Here is a 17,908-nt window from a genome sequence, read left to right as displayed (position 1 = left end):
TCTTGCAGTGCGTTAAATTCTGTAAGGAAAAAGACTTGGCATAGGAGGAAAGGATCGGTAGGCACTCACAGGCCATGAGGGGGGAGAAGCAGAATTGCAGGTGTGAGGAAAGGAAAACGGAAGAGTCCTGGGAAAGGAATCAGCCTGCAAAGGATAAAGCTAGAGTTCCTGCAACTCCACCCATCAAATTCATGGGCCATAATCACTAGGGATGTGTAGTCCAGATTGTGAGGTGGTTATGATGTCATTAAGATGAACAAAGAGTGGAAGAGAAGGAACTGCATGTGCAACACTTAAAAGGACAGGAGTAGCCTTAGAAGTGCTGTTTTCCCCATTTCCCATGTAAGATAATTAGAACATATTATAAAGTATCTTAAGAGAAGTTAAGTCGGAAATGTATGCCCAAATCCCCTGTTTGGCTGTATTAAATCTGGCTCTTTTATTATTTCAAGCACCTATAGCAACTCAAGGGGTTTGAATGCTGTGACATTCGGACTATAACTTTTGTCCCAAACCAACCCACAAAAAAAAACCCCTTGCTTTGCAGGGTCAATTGTTTTTTCTTCCATTATCACGTTTTTCTTCCTTGTGCAGAAAGCTAAAGATTCAGTTCTTACTGGACACTTTCCTTGCACTGAACCCTCCACAGGTTAGGACTGGAAAGTGACCTTTGCAGCTCAAAGAAATGAGGTTCTTTTTTCCTCCAGTCTCCTGAGAAGCCTACCGAGTTATTCAACCTGTCATCAGAATGTTTGAGATGAGAACAGAAGGAAATCTGAAACTCTAAACTAAAAGAGAAAATACAGTACGTTGGAAGAGGCCGTATGGGAAAGGTCTGAAATGGGAGATTCTACATTTGCCAAAGATTCTAGGTAAAAATAGCCTGAAGGTCCTACCTTCTTTAGAGAAAATCACTATGTTTTGGAATCCACTTTTTACGTGACAGAGGTAGAAGGTGACACTAAAAAGCTTAGTATAGTTTGAATGTTAGTTGTTAAATGAGAAAAAACAAAAGAGAGACATTTTACAAAAATTATAAATCAACTGGATATCTGGAACCAGGTTTTCCAGTTAGCAGAAATGATTGCACCATTAACATTTATCTCCAAGTGTTGTTATATAAGCACCAATACATAACAGAAGTGTACTGCAGGAAGCAGGGGCCTAGGGAATGAATGTTCTGGGAATGTCTGCATTTGTAGCTGGTTGACAGCCCAAACCCAAACAGTGCTCACTAATGGTTCCCTGTCACCTTGGAAAATAGTGGCAACTTGTGTGCCGCAGGGTTCTGTCCTGGGCCCATTATTGTTCAACATCTTTATAAATAACTTGGATGAAGATACTAAGGGGTAGTCAATGCCACTGAAAACAGAATATGAATTCCAGAAGACCTTAATAAAATGAATTTCAGTAGGGACAAATGTAAGGTTCTACCTTCCTAAGAATCACTAAAAACCCCTCTCCCCGCCCACATGACCTGGGTTGCTGTGCGTAAGAGGAACCTGGTGGACAGGCAGCGGCAAGAACAGGTCCATCTGCCTCATCCAAGCAAGTCTCAATTACACATGGCAGGTTAATTCCTCCATCCACGTTTAATGGATGGTAGCGGTTTTGTGAACCATTGACCTGGCATTGCACAGCAGCACCTTAAGGTCATGTGGGATACTCAGTGCTTTTTTCTGGGGGGACACATTTTGTGAATCTTTGTATTTTTGTCCATTTACTGTATTTATTTTTCCCAATTTGAACTATAAAATGGTCAGGACCCAACATGGAGGCAGGGATAGTCTTCTAACAATGACTAAATCTGCCTCCTCAGTAATGACATGGTCTGGTCCTAGCGTAATTCCTCCTCCTACCCATGATCACTGAGATCAGGTGTCCCAATGCATCCCCCCCCAGTAGAACCTGCCCCAGCCATGCTATTGGCTAGGGCCCACTCCCAGGGCCGCCCTGAACCTATCCCTTAAAACATGGGTAGGCAAACTAAGGCCCGGGGGCCAGATCCAGCCCAATCGCCTTCTAAATCCAGCCCAGAGACAGTCCGGGAATCAGCGTGTTTTTATATGAGTAGAATGTGTCCTTTTATTTAAAATGCATCTCTGGGTTATTTGTGGGGCATAGGAATTCGTTCATTTCCCCCCTCCCCCAAATATAGTCCGGCCCCCCACAAGGTCTGAGGGACAGTGGAACGGTCCCCTGCTGAAAAAGTTTGCTGACCCATGCCTTAAAAACAAGTTCTCTTAAGGCAACAACAAAACAAACCAGTAAACCAATAGAAAATTTAAAGAAACTCAAAACACAATTTTCTAATACAGGCACAATTAAAATAACCGCCACCTCCATCTAAGCATTGAAAACAACCCCAACCTAACTAAAAAAAAAAAAAGGACAGGTAAAATTTGAAACCCCACAGATTAAAAGCTGCTTATTTTTTTAAAAAAAAACACTAGACACTTTGAGCAGTGAAACAATAGCAGAACACCCCACCCAGCACTGCCCCAAGAGTTCATTCCAGTGAGTCCGCCCCCAGGCCAGCTGGTAATGGCCTTGCAAAGGGAGCAGGCCCTGCAGTCCTCACCACAGCTGATGGTCCACCCTTCACTGCAGCAGGAGTCTTTACAGCTGGGAGTGTGAGGGCCTGGCCCCCTCCCCGTAGGCCAGATGGTGAAGGTCTTGCAGAGGGAGCAAGCCCTCCTATGCTCACCCCAGCATTAAACTGTCAAATGAATTAACTCCTCGAATTCTGTTCAATTTGTAGAAGCATCTAAGCTCAAACCAGGGTCTTTCATTTCATCTCCTTGTAGGCAATCAGAGGCGGGAAAGGACATGGCATTTTGCTGCACCTGATGAAAGGGCAACTGTTGGGGGGGCAGTATTCACAATACATGGCATTTTCCAATCAGATGTAGGTAGAGCTATAATACAAAGCCATAAAATTACAATCTTAAATGGTCTATTAATTCAGGCAGCTAACTCTTTAGACAGATTTAATAGATGTTATCAGAAGCCGGATCTCAGCAACTGTGGGGCCAACTAATCAGCTGGAAAGAAATGAAAAGAAAGGAAACAAAGAGAATCACATTTGTGGTATATGAAGAAGTAGTTGATGTAACTGGAATGGTGGTTCAGGCATTTCTCTTGAACCAAAGGACACCATGCCAGGTAAAGTGGACAAAGGGAATGTTTATGATACTGCGGAGGAGGAGGAGAAGGAGAGAAGGCAAGATTCCAGTGCAGCCAGACTGTCTTGCTATTTGAATTTCTATTGAATAACAGATGTAAATTTGAGGTGTTTAGTGAATTATTTCACTGCGCTGAATGCAAGTAGGGAGGCAGCCTTCTGTTCAGAGCAGTAGCGTTTTTGGAAGCTGGTGCTAGACTGTATAAAGAGCAGCAAATCCAAGTGATTTATAAACATTTGGGGAATAGAGGCAGGCAGGCACAGACAGACAGACAGATATCTGGCTCAATATGCCCACTGGATTACAGTTAATAAAAAATGCCACGAGTCATTTCTGCTGCCATCTTTTGAACTGATTGCTCAAATTCTAGAGTAGGTAGAATTTCCAGCCCTCTTTTTCAGGGGGCTATTTCCACATTGCTCACAGGGTTTCTCTCCATCAATGCAGGACACATGGATTTCTAAGAATGCCAAGGTTCTGAATGGGAAATGCAAAAACCCAGAGGAAAGAAACACTGAATAATCCTTAGAGTAGAGGCAAATGAATGGCAGCTCAAAAAAAAAAATCCTTAAGGCAATTCTTTTTTATTTTTAAAAAAATTGCTTCCATGGAATAGACAAATAATAGAGCCTCAGGGCTGTCTAAGAAATTGGAACTATGCTTCAGTATAGCCAGTTGGCTGCCATATGTATTAATTGCATACGAGTTGGAAGCAACCACCATCAGCAGCAAAAAAGTCAAATGATGACAGCTGTGCTCCCAATTCCCTTGGCTCCATGAATCCAACAGACATATGAAATTTGCTTTATAGCCTTTGCCTGATGCATGTATAATCATGCTGCTATCCAATCCATATCAACTGCTAAAGATGTTTTGTTGTGGCCAACCAAGATTTCATTTCTGCCACTAAGTGAGCGAAAGCCAGATTACTGTTGGCATGCTCCCATATTCACTAATTACAGTTATGAGTTTTCTGTTACTAGCAACCTACTTAATGTTTTGGAATTACTTAGTCGCACTTACATATCAATAGAACAAAGAATTAGATCTTAATCACACATTGTTGTTCTTTCTTGATAGAACTGGAAAGGCAGTTTCATTTGATGTGCTTGGCTGCCGGAACAACACATCCTCCCTATGACATAACAATAACAATAATTTTGTTATTTTCACCCCACCCATCTGACTGGGTTGCCCCAGCCACTCTGAGCAGCTTCCAACATTCTCTGGCACCCACTCACTTTGCTATGGCCATTTCCTATATGCAAGTTCTCTTGGAAATCGATCTGCCGTGACACCTGATTACTTTATGATCGTCAATCAGCAGTTTATAACGGGTCCGGCACACTTCTTCAAAGCTGCGCCACTGTTGCTCCCTTCAGGTCACGGCTTAGCAGAGTAGAACACACAGCGGTGTAAAGCAGACTTACTTCCTTCTTCTGGCAAGCACACACAGACAGCTCCGTCTATTTACAGCTCTTTATTAAAACATTTTACCAACAAAGACCGGGGCTTCTTTCAGCCATGTCTCTCTCTCACAGATACACAGAGAGAAGTGAAAGTACAGGGAAAAAGCTCCTCCTCCTTAGCTTCTAAAAGCTTCTGTCTCCTCCCGGCTTACGTCTGACGTCGGAATGTGACGCACACTCAGAACCCTTAACCATTTAAGTTCTGAACACTCACACCCCCCCTTGCGTTGGATTCCGACTGCACCTGTGGAACATCCTCAGCAAAACTCTGTGAGATCAATGCCTTCCCCAATGCCTTGCGCCCTCTCTTGGCGTCCCTGTTAGGCAACTGTGGAACCACCTCACAACTCTCAGAATCGCACTGTGCGAAACTTACCCACGCACCTGTGGCCTGGTACCTCTATGGTGGGATACCTTTAGTTGTGCGACTGGACCTCCTAGGCACAAACTCAGGTGTTCCCTCTGACTCACTTTGATCAGCAGGTATGTCCTCTGCATCATGGGATTCTCCTTCTGACTTAAAGCGTCTTCGAATCCTTTCCATCACGCTCACAGGAGAACTAGGCTCACTTTTGGGCACTCTCTTAACAACTTGTGGAGATGCCACATCCTGCTCTTGACCCTGGTCAGTGACCTGGTCGTCATCAGCAGCCTCAGCCTCTTCTTCCGCCTCATCAGAACTGTCTTCTGGATCAGAGAGACAATCTGAGAGAACATCACGCCTGACAGGAGACTTTGTCTTTACATCCTCCTCACAGAACTCAGCGTGTTTACTGATCAGCACCTTACTCTGATCACCTGAAGGGTAAGCAAACCGCCATGCACGGGCTTCTGGCTGATACCCACAGAAGATCATTTTCTGGAATTTGGCTCCATCTGGCCCTCGCAAAGCCTCAGGCACAGAGATAATCGCAGGAGACCCAAACTTGCGCAGAAAGTGAACCTGGGGTTTGCGGCCATTCAACAGAGAAAACGGAGTGTCACCTACCAGCGAATTGTAGGTCCTATTCCAGGTGAAGCATGCAGCTCTAGCCGCCTCCAGCCAAAACTGTGGAGGTAACTCAGACTCTGTAAGCATCACCTGTGCTGCCTGAACCAGAGCTCCACTCCTCAGCTCTGCCACCCCCCTCTGATTGGGTGAAGTAACTGTGTGACGTATCCCTTTCTCATGAAAGAACTTCTGCAAAGCAGAACCAGTGTACCTAGCATTTCTGTCACTGATGATCGCTTGCACTCTGGTGGAGAACCTTAGTTCTACTCCCTCAATCCAGCTCTTGATCAGCTGTGCTGCATCCTCCTTGGATCTGAGACCATGAGTCCAGGAATTCTGCGAAAAATCATCCAGAAAAGTCAGCAGATACCTGGCCCCCCCTAGACTCTGTTCCCTGACAGAATTGGACAGATCTATGTGAACCAGCTCAAAAGGTTTGGTGGTAACCCGTTCCACCTTTGGGTAACTGCACCCTCTCACCTTTGCTTGCTTGCAAGTGTCACAATTAATGGCACTTCCACAATTTTTAATCCTACACCCCTTGGCAACCTCGGGCAGAGTCTGCAAGTCCTCCACCGACCCATGAATTGTTCTCTGATGCCATACGCATGCACATGAGGCATCATGAGCGGGAACTGTAGTACGCTGGTTGGGAACTGTAGCACGCGACGCTTGTGCTTTCTCAACCTTCCCCTCACCCCCAAGAGACGTTTTAAGAACGAAAAGATCATTCTGTCACCGTTTCACTTCAACAAGTCGTCTTCCTTCTCTGGAGATTGTGCAGGAATCCCCCTGGAAACAAACCTGAAAACCCTTTTTTAACAAATAAGGCACAGATAACAAACAGTGATGAACCCCTGGAACAACACAAAACTGCATCTGTTCCTGCAAAACAGAAAGATATACATTAGTACACTTAGTGATTTTCGATCTCTGTCCATTTGCGAACTTTACAGTCTGTCCCTTTGAAACTGCCGTGCAATTCCACATCTCGACTGCAGGGGTCTCTGGAACCATGTTGCGGTTAGCTGCAGAGTCAATAACAAGGCTGAGCTCGAAATTTTCCACTCGGCCGTCTTCGAACAATGCCATGCTTGCAGAAACTTGATAAGACTCTTCCTGCTGCTTTCCCTGGCCACCTGCACGCTTGCCTGCCTTCCCAGGCCTGTTGCCATGGAAACCCGTCTGGTTCCCATGAGAAGTGTCCTTGCCAACATCCTGCCTCGGCTCTCTGCTCCGGTGGGGGCTACTGCCACGCAGACGTTTAACTCCAGTGGAAAAACACTGCCCGGGGCTCCTGCCAGCTGGCCTGGCCTTCCTCCTTCTGGAACGGCGCCTCCCACCAGCCTGGCCCCCCCTGAAGCTGCTCTTCGCTTCAGCACAAGTGGAAAGTCTTTTAAACTTGCCTTTGGAACTCTTTGCCCCCCCCGATCTGCTCACTAGCGCTCCTAGAGGCCAAGACATCGGGAACAGGGCCTGCCAGTCCAGCCTCTCCAGGACCCAGTCCATCACACAGACGTGTAGAAGCATTACAACAGCTCCCCAACACTGTCCCAGCCCCCATTGGGCTTTCTGGGCATCCTTCAGCCTCTCCTGGGCTTCCTCCAGCCCCCTCTGGCCTGGCTCCCGCTGAGCTTTCACACACACTCCTCAGCGCCTGCCAGGCGGCCTGGGCCGATTCAACGCCCTCAAGATGAGGCTTCAGCGATTCATCAACGCATGCTCTGAGCATATCCAGCTCAAGTTGCATTCTCTGCTGGCTATCTTCAGCCCACGCAGCCCCACAGCTTGCAACGCCTGTTCCAGCTGCTGGCCAGCTAAGGGGTGATGCTTTTGGCTCCCATTGACTTGCTTCCCAAAGCCCCTCGACTAGGAACCATCCCCTTATTCTTCTGCTCCATATTGCCCAACTCTTTAGAGTGAGCTTTTCCAAAGGTATATTCTGGCTTTTGGCCATCTTCTCCCGTTCTCCCAAGGTGCCCCAAGCTGTACTTACTCCGTACTCAGTGCTCAGTACCAGCTCCTCCGGCTCTCCCTTGCTTGGAGTAACGATTCCAGCTGCTTTTAGCTCCAGCTGCTTCTCAGCTTCCAGCCAGCTCTCTGTATCAGCAGCTCTCATTGCCTCTTAGAAGCAGGCAATTAATCATTCTTGCTCCCTGGCATCCAGTCAGCTCCCGTTGGCCTCCGACGGCCCCTCAGCCTCAGAACGCTAACTTCAAAGCATTCCTGAGGCTCACAGCGTCTGCTTTACGAGCGTTGGCTGACCTTCCCATAACCTCTTGGAAATCGATCTGCCGTGACACCTGATTACTTTATGATCGTCAATCAGCAGTTTATAACGGGTCCGGCACACTTCTTCAAAGCTGCGCCACTGTTGCTCCCTTCAGGTCACGGCTTAGCAGAGTAGAACACACAGCGGTGTAAAGCAGACTTACTTCCTTCTTCTGGCAAGCACACACAGACAGCTCCGTCTATTTACAGCTCTTTATTAAAACATTTTACCAACAAAGACCGGGGCTTCTTTCAGCCATGTCTCTCTCTCACAGATACACAGAGAGAAGTGAAAGTACAGGGAAAAAGCTCCTCCTCCTTAGCTTCTAAAAGCTTCTGTCTCCTCCCGGCTTACGTCTGACGTCGGAATGTGACGCACACTCAGAACCCTTATCCATTTAAGTTCTGAACACTCACATTTTCTACCACTTCTTCCAACATTATATGTTCTAAACACACTGCAGATAGCAAAATGAGAGACAATACAAGCATTTGAGGGCAGGTGCTTATAAAGCTGAAGACCTGTCTTCAAACACTCACAAGGAAGGTTGGTGCTCAGTCCTACAACCAGTTTCCACCTTTCCACTGTTTGAAGGTGAACATTAGAAAATAAAGTTGTGAAAGGCCATAGTGAAGATGCTCTCAGGTCACAGGAAAAAATGGTCTTTTCCAGCTGAAGACTGGGTGGAACATATTATGTACTGAAGTTCCCACCCTGGGCCAGCAGGGGAATACTGTAGATAGTTTTCACTCAGGTCCACATATGTAAATAAAGAATTGAAAGTGACATTCACTAATTGGATAGTTTCAGAAAGTTGTTACTGTTGCATTGTAGTGGAGCTCTATATAAGCAGGCTGGCTGAACCCTTCAGTTCAGTTCTGTTCTGGCCTGTGAATAAACAAGAGCTGTCTGAAGAATCGCTGTGTCGTCTGATATGTTCACCCACAACTTAACAGAATGCATACACTTTCACTTTCCTCTTTATAGGTCCAGCCTCCACCTTTGGTGGGAAAGACACTCTGCTGAAGGCTGTGAACACTCAGTGGTGCCTCTGCCTTTCTCTTCATCTATTAGATTGTAACCATTCCCTTCAGGTAGTGGAAGACGGAAAGCATGGTGGAAACCTCATGGGTGTGTTTAAGAGCTCTCTTGGAACATGCACAAATAAAGATACTTGTGCATCCCTAACCAGAATGCAATTGGTTTTGTGATAATCACCAACAGAGGACCAATATTTCTATTTTAATGAGAAACTGAGAGAATTTACTGAAGAAGTTAGATGCAGCACTTTTCTTGTCCAAAGTAAAACCTCCTGCTGCCTGTAACCTGCTGGGCATAGCTCATGATGTGGAAGGAGCTGGTAAGAAGAGGCCAATTCTAAGAAGACTGGCTTTGGGGCAAGCAGTCCAAGACAGGACCCTGAAGGCATCAAAGGTTTTACAGCAGGCATGTCCAAAATCCATTTCAGGGACCTAATCCGGCTCACGGGTCAGCCCCTGTGGTAAAATCCTAAAAAAAGCTCAACAAATTCAATCTTTAAAAAAATGTCAACAACTTTGGTCGGCCCTCACAGCCCTTCATTTCTGGCCCTCTTTGAAAAAAGTTTGGACACCACTGTTTTTCAGAATCAGCAAGGATAACATATGGAGGACATATGAAGTACAACCCACCCCCTGAAGAGTGTAACCTTTTGTTTTGCTGTGGAATATGCTGGTTTCTGAATCTTTTCCATCGAATATCCTTTTCCTAAAACTCTTATTTTGTGTTAGTAAACTTTTTGTTTCCTAAGCCAGTGATGGACTCATCTTATTTAGAACACCCCTAGAAACCATAAATTATGCTACCTTAAGAGACTTCAAGGGGATGCGTGTGGCACTGTGGTCTAAACCACTGAGTGTATGGCTTGCCGACTGTAAGGTCGGCAGTTCAAATCCCTGTGACAGGGTGAGCGCCCGTTCCTCGGTACCAGCTCCTGCCAACCTAGCAGTTCGAAAGCACGCCAAAAAGTGCAAGTAGATAAATAGGTACCGCTCTGGCAGGAAGGTAAATGCCGTTTCCATGAGCTGCTCTGGTTTCACCAGAAGCGGCTGGCCACATGACCCGGAAAAACTGTCTGCAGACAAACGCTGGTTCCCTTGGCCAGTAAAGCGAAATGAGTGCCGCAACCCCAGAGTCGTTTGCAACTGGACTTAACTGTCAGGGGTCCTTTACCTTTTTAAGAGGGTTCAGGGAGGTGCTAGGAAAGATTTTAGGAGGATTGATAAAGAGCAGCTTTTTTAAAAAAAAATCCACTTTATCTGGTGGCAGCAGGTTCTTAAGTGAGGAAGGACCAGATTTGTGTTCAAATCTCCCTTCTCCAGGCATCCCAGGACTCAAGGTGGCTGGGGATGAGGCCTATACACACATATCATGCAAAGTTTCACAAGTATGAAAAGTTTCTGAGGCATTCTACAGGGTTCTCAAGCATCCTACAAACTGAATCACTACTGTGTTTAGGAACGATGAATATGTGCAGCAAAGAAGGAGACAATTAAATTTTTGAATAAAATTACCTGGCAAAAATGTTGCATTAGTGAAATGATATTTATAAATAAACATGCCCAAAATACACAGGCGGTTTCAGCGGATACCCTGTAAATGCTAATTTCCAGAACTTCTTCCAATTTAGAAACCTCAAGCCTGCAATTTTGAATCTAATACTTTCACTTTAAAAACAAGTTGCAGGCAGCGAAACCCATCATATAAAACACAGCCTACTTTCTAGAACTGAATAATCCCCTTTTACCCATTCCATTATATGCTTAGCTAAAAGCTCTAAACATCAAAGAAAAATATCATTGGACAAATACTGCCAGAAGAGCTCACAGCAAGCATTAAACCAGTACAAAATAGTCTGGCATCAACTGGAGTAAATAAGGGACAAGCTGACCTAACAATAAAAAAAGGTTACGTATATTTTAGGTGTATGCATATTAAGACTTCCATATGCCACAGAAAACTCTTTAGCTGTGAGCATTAACGTTTTAAAATAAGCTCAATTGAAATGAAATTCCTCTGGAAAAGAGTACTGTGTGTATCTGTTAACTGAGAAAAGTTGAAAAAACTTGTTCATGAAATATTTATCAAGGAATAACTCTAAGAAAGATTATGCAGGATCAAGCAGTTAGCCTAATACAAAATTCCCTGAAGAAAGAGACAGACATTTCAGTTTCATGGCCTGAGCCACTGAGAGCTTCGGCAGCAGACCACCTCATACAATCAAGCACAAGTACTTCTTAAGCCACTTGTCCAGGACAAGGGAAGTTTCCTTCTAGATCAGCAGCTTCCCAGAACCACTGCTCAAGCATCCGTGGAGTATAGGAGTACTAGAGAAAGTTGAGCTTACAAAATGGCTGGCAAATCCTTTGTGCTGTACTCACCTGCCACACTAAACATGGTTTGGAGTGCTAAGAACAATTAAGACACAATTGATCTGAGGAAACATCAGAAAGATGCATGCATTTCATTCTAGTCCCAGCCCCGATACAGAAGCAGCCATCGATACTGCTGCACACTACTCCCAGACGTGCATTTGAACAGCAGCCCTTCAGCAATGGGGTAAGTCCCTACATGCTTGGTATTTTGGTTTTTGACAGCTTTGAAGGGTGGGACCCTATTAAGCTTGTTTGTGATGCTGGAGCTAAAGAAGCCTCTTCAATTTGTGTTTTAGGTACCTCGGAGTACAACACTGCCTTCGTTATTGCAAAGGGGTGTATATCATGAACAAAGAATGCTTTCTGGATCTTTCGGTTGTCAGGGTGAAATCCTGGTCCCTCTCACCCAGGGATTTCAGTGTTTGGCAGTGAGGCCATCTACCAGCAAGCAGAATGTGTGTTAATAAGTGGCGTGCCGGAATCAGAATCGTAACATGCTCAGAATGTGAGGCGGCAAGATGGCTTTAAGAAAGATTGCAGAAAGGGGACAGGGAACCAGTGAATGGCTATAAAAACCCAACTTTATAAATTTGTCAGAGTTTAAAGATCCAGCATCTGCACATTTCAAGGTATACTTCTCCTAAGGGACACTTTTGACAAATGAAAGAAATACTGGAATCTAAAAGAAATGTTTACATAATTCATAATAAATACATTTCATTATAATATTCTGACAATTGTTTTTTAAAGAAAATTGCAATATGCTGTTGACAACATAGTTTTGTAAAATCACTCCTACTGTTCTTATATGAATTGCTTCACCCATAAAATTTTCATGTACCAATTATAATAAAAGACAAAAGATCCATTGTTTTGAACTCCTTGTCACATCAATTTGGAAATCCACTTGGGACAAGAAGTTTCAGTATTTAAAAAAAAATCTGACTAAAAGTATCCTCATTCCAATCAAAAAGAAAGAAAAGCGAGAAAGTGTCTGTTATCCAAGCAAAATCTTACATCATTTAACACAATATTCAGGGGAGCAGTTCAGTAATTATAGACTAAACGGAATCTCCCACATACAGAGACAGACTGCCCTGGTTCAGAATATTATGGTTTATGAAGCTAGGAAAGAGTGTCAGAGCCAAGCCCTCCTCTTCTTGCCCCTCTTCTCCCCTCTCTCGCACCCCAGCTTTGGCACTGTAATCCTACTTGTATTGAGATGAAAGAACCAGGCTGGTTTGTCCTTTGCCCCTTCCCACAAAGGTCTGTAGAGTGGTACAAAAAGTGGCATTCTTATGGAACTGAATCAATCACAAAGTTTGCATTCCAAGCAATTAAAATCCATAAGCAACCTTTACTCAATTGTAAATGGATAATGGCCAATTTTAAATTGATTTTAATCTTGTTTTAAATATAAAAGACATCATTAGTGGGGTGCATGGGGTGTTAGGGGAGGGGTAGTACTGTACCTCTGCTGGGGGATATGTCATGCACCTCCTGGGATAGTTTGTCCACCTCTGGTTCCCACCCTGCACTCAGCTCTCAACTGTGGCTCCTAGAAGCTGTCAACATGCAATAGGGGAAAGATGGGAGCTCACCAACCTGCGAAGGTAGCCCATCTAGGAGAAGGAAAACTCTGATACTAAACCAGAGATAAGGGCCTCTATTTCTCTGTCCAACTGGTGTGTTTAGAAGTCTCAGTTACTGAACATATATACAATTATGACAAAGGGCTGCACCTCAGTACCTCTGAACGGCCCTGAGACCTCCAGGTATAAAGCGGTATATAAATTCAATAAACATATAAATAAATAAAAATTTCTGTAGTGTGTTGAATTCTTGGCAAGCAGTTGATACTGATTTTCTACAGATTCATTTTGTTGAGAACGGGGTGTTTTAGTTTAGTTTAAAGTTCAATCTTGCTGCTTTTATGGAAAGTTTAAATTATCAGTGGCATTATTTGCATTTCCCCCCAGAAAACAAAAGGCAGTGTTTGCATTTAACTCAGCAGATATGAGCTGATAAATGTATTTCATTATTTCTACAATTAAATCCCTTTTTTAAAAAAGTAGCCAGTTAACTATAGGGAGGGGGGAAATCTTCAGATTGTTACTCTCTACTGACACATGAAGGGGAAGTAGCAAGCTGCAATTCTTGCCTTTAAACCTGATAGTTTACCCTGGTTCTGAGAACAGCTGGCAAAAGTAATAACCTGGCAAGCTCTGCCAAGGGCTAAGAATTTATTTTCTATAGTATATTAGAAACCTTAAGTCAAAACGGTAAGCTTAGGCAAACATTTTTAAAAATATAGAGAAAGCTTTTTATCATTCTCCGCTCACTCTCTCCCTGCAAGTATATAATCCACATGCAGATCCTGTAACTAGAGAATATAATATAGAATATTTAGGATGCTGATTCATGTGTTTTCACAACAATCAACATTACACTCCTTGAGAATAAAGGGTTAATAATAAATAACTTCAACATACACAGTATACATACTATATGCACCAGCTGACTTTATTTTTCTTGTCTCCTGATCAGAATCTTATTTACATTTTGAGCTAAAGCAGAACTTGGAGGAAATGATGCCAAATTCATGAGGCAGCTGAGCATGAATGAGCTGCACAAATTCATACACCAAGTAATTATAAATTCCAGCAACATCACTAACAATAAGTAACCGGAACGGCAAAATCACCTCTTGATCATCAATGGGCCAGGCAGAACATGCAGTATGATAAACTCTAAATGAGTCAGTTTTGCACTTTTGCACCAAGCAACGAAAAGACTTGGCTTGCTGCTGTTTCCTGCTTTGGTTCCCTGACTTTACAGGAGCCGGGTCCAACAGACATAGTAAATTTACATACCACTTGATATCAGAACTCTAGGATACACACTTCCTGTTGTTGCACCAAGACCACCAGATACCCCACCCCCCTACTGAATGGCTGGGAAATTTTATATTGATCTCGACTTACGTGCCTCTACCCACCCCTAATTCTCTTTCAATGTTGATTCTAGTAATGGGGGAAAGACATGAAATGTGAACTAAGCTACATCCTTAGGGTTTTTTTTCAGGCTTTATTCATCAGGAAAAATTAAGATTTCCTGCTCCTCCTCTCAGATTCTGTTCTGTCTGTTATCAACACATATAACCTTTAGGCACTTACTTTTAGAATGACCACTGTGCTTTAAAAACCAGGATAGCACCAGAAGCATGTGTCAGCTTATCCAGCACATGACAATACAATGATTTTTCATGGGTTTAAGAATGGTTTGAGAGGTAGAAATATCTTCAGCCAGATGGCCTCCAGGACTAAATGTCCACTATATAGTAGCACTATAGACATTTACCAGCCACAATTTTATATAGCTTACATATGGCAAACCTTGTTACATTTCACTCTTTCTTCTTTTAAATATAAAAAAGAGTGATCAGGTAGTCAAATTGTTTGAAATGTAATTTTTAAAAAAAAAATGAAATTCATACAAATGAAAACTATAAACAAAATTATTTTTAAAAAATGAACGCTGCCTAATAATGAGCACCAAAAGTACAATAGAGTTGACAATGTAAGAAAGTATTTGTTGTTTCCATGTTTTGCTTATTTTAATATTTCTCACAAAATAGGTATTCTCCACAGCCAGTGCTAGAAATTCAGATATTCAAGCTAGAAGCCAAATGGCTTATTAAACTAGTGTTGCCAAAATGAAATGCCTAGTTGCCCTTTTTAGGCCAAACAGCCCCAAATTTTTGGTTCCTGAAATTCATTCTGATTGTGCAGATAAAATATCACAGATAGAATTCTACAGGATGTGTCAGTGTGTGAAAATACGTTAGTGTGTGAAAACAGGCAAGACCCAAGGATCCCCAGGCATGCACCTTCAGATGGTGGAGATGTCAGGTGCCATCCTGGCACCTTCACTTGGTCACAAGTGGCCAATAACCAGGTGCAAATTGTGCCTAGCACCTGGTGAATTTTTAGCGCTGTCCACAGCATAAAGGGTTTCGTTGTCCTTCATATCTCTCCCTGTTCTTCATCCATTTAGCAACTGATGACAAATTTAAGTTGAAAGACGGGAAAGTTTTCTTTTTTCCTATGCAGAGGGCTTTTGACACGGTTCATGAGGCAATTGGAAACCTTTAGTTCTGGTGCTAAGCTCTTAACTAAGTTAGAAACATCTGTGGGGTTCCTCACACATGACATTCCCAACAAGGGAAGTGAGAAAGGGTTGGGGGATCCTCCAGAGAAGGATGAGAAACAGAGCAAGCAGCTGCAGGGAGAAGGGGAGATTGGGACAAAGAGTTGTCCCACCCTTGTACTCTTGCAGAAGCCCCATCAATTCCCAGTTTCCTCCATGAACAGAGGCATGGTTTTCCATTCAAGGATAACTAGTTAAGATTCAAGCCTATGTATTAAGCCAAATGTCCAGGAAAAATAAAAAGCCATTAAATAATAAAAGGTTCACTGCTATAATTCAGTATTGTCAAAATATACCAATATATATTTGTGACTGGAAAAGACCAGGAACATTTACGTAACTTGGCACTATCAGCAGAAATCCACTGGTGCTCAAAACAACAGTATGCAATGAAAATTTAGGAGACAACAGATGTATGTTTCTGACTAACCTTTTGATTTTTACAGTCAAAGTCAATGAAATAATTATAACAGAATCAAAATCATGAGAAGGGCATAAATGGGGCTCTAAATCAGAAACCAATTTCATAGGTTGCTCCCCGCCCCCCCCCAAAAAAAATCCATGCCAAATGAAGGGATCCCTCAAGTAGAACTTGGAGGATTAGCAAGGCAGAGGATGGCTATACCACTGCTGTTGCAAATAATCAAATCTTAATGAAGCTCTCTTATCACTATGCCAGCATCACAGCAAATAGAAACGCTGGATTTTCTATTGCCTTAGCAAACACATCGTGCTTGCAATGCATATCAAAAAATTCATGGCTTTCACACCTTGTTGTTGTCATATGTCTGTGGCTGAACTGATAAGACATATACAGCCCTATTTTGACAAGCAACAAAGTAGGAAAACAACCAAACAATTGCTTTGTAGGAGCCGCATGTTTCACTGGCAATAACTCATGGGAACATTTTTGGACAGGAACAGAATATTTAGCAGTTTCTGTAGCATTATCCTGATACAAGTCTAAAACATTTTATGTTATGAGAGTTGCTTACTAAGCCATCTAAAATGGCATGACTAATAACTATGGGGAAAATGAAAGGCAGCCCCAAAACTGACAAAGCAGGCAGAAAAATCCCTTCAAAGATAGAGAAAGTATGATGGAATACCGCCATATCAAGTTGTTGTTTTTAAGGAAAGAGAAGATGGGCCCTGGACTGAGACCAACTTCAGCATTTTTATCCTAAACTCATTATCTGAAGGTAAGCCTCATTTATTTCAATTTAAGATATAGGCATTAGAAGTTTGATGTTGCATCCCACATATTCAGGGACACAAAAATGTTAACTTTTGCAATTCTAAAAATGAAAACCAAATTGCCCAGAACAGATGAACTATAAAATAAATGTTGGTCAGCAAGTGAAACATCCATGGTGAAATCTAAGAATTCTGGGCAATTACAGTCTTATTAAAATGCTGCAAGCTCTATCTTTTCCTGATTGGTTTTGTTCCTCTTCACACTCTCATCAGTAGCAAGAAGCTCATCTTAATTCTTCTCACATGCCTTGCCATTGCCTATCCTGGTTATGATCTGACAACATACAGTGGTACCTCAGGTTACATACGCTTCAGGTTACATACGCTTCAGGTTACAGACTCCGCTAACCCAGAAATAGTACCTCGGGTTAAGAACTTTGCTTCAGGATGAGAACAGAAATCGCGTGGTGGCGGCGCAGCAGGCCCATAGCTGTCAACCGTCCCTTATTTGGCAGGAAACTCCCTTTTCCCAGCGCCATTTCCCACTGCTGTCCCGGATTGATGATTTCCTGGGTTTCAAAGGAAGCAGCTCCTTTCCCTCCCTGCCTGACGGCCAGGGGGGAGGGAGGCTCCAACTGTGTTGCTTGGCTGCATTGCTCACCAAATAAGGAGTCTAAGAACGACTGGGGGGGTGGAGCTTGCATGCCTTGTGCCGATCAAATCAGCTGCGTTGCCTGGGGACTTGCCTTTACTCAGTGCTTCCCAGTGGAGAGGTGACGGTGGTTTTCCTTGCTGCACCCCCTTTGCCGGTTTGCAAGGCTGTGGGAACCACCGCTTGAGGCTTCATTTGGCTGCTGGTTGACTAAAATCCCTTATTTTGGCTGCTGATCCCTTATTTTCGAGGCTGCTGGTCCCTTATTTTCAAATCTGTAAGTTGACAGCTATGGGCAGGCCCCATTAGCTAAAGTTGTGCTTCAGGTTAAGAGTTTCAGGCTAAGGATGGACCTCTGGAACAAATTAAGTACATAACCAGAGGTACCACTGTAATACAAAATAGGTATCATTTTCAAGTATGATCAGCATTCAAAAGAAATGGCAAACAGATCAAGAACAGTGAAGAAACAAAGCATCTCTCAGTACAGTACTCATCTAGGATGGTTACCTGTTAAAAT

General features: G+C 43.3%; 1 protein-coding gene and 1 long non-coding RNA gene across 4 annotated transcripts in view; one reads left to right on the top strand and one right to left on the bottom strand.

Annotated features, from left to right (window-relative positions):
- The window catches only part of NAV2 (neuron navigator 2), a 535,652-nt gene that overhangs the window by 495,775 nt on the left and 21,969 nt on the right, over positions 1 to 17,908 (bottom strand). The window lies entirely within an intron of this gene.
- On the top strand, positions 251 to 9,343 carry LOC309367236. 2 transcript variants are annotated; one of them, XR_014166952.1, is made up of 3 exons: positions 251 to 342; positions 650 to 872; positions 8,905 to 9,343. It is a non-coding gene; the product is annotated as an uncharacterized lncRNA (long non-coding RNA). The 2 variants fall into 2 exon arrangements; XR_014166953.1 differs by having other exon boundaries at positions 301 to 342; positions 595 to 872.

This window comes from Podarcis melisellensis (assembly GCF_964234715.1).
Source record: "Podarcis melisellensis genome assembly, chromosome: 1".
Lineage (NCBI taxonomy): Eukaryota > Metazoa > Chordata > Lepidosauria > Squamata > Lacertidae > Podarcis > Podarcis melisellensis.
This window is presented reverse-complemented; position numbering and strand designations above follow the sequence as displayed.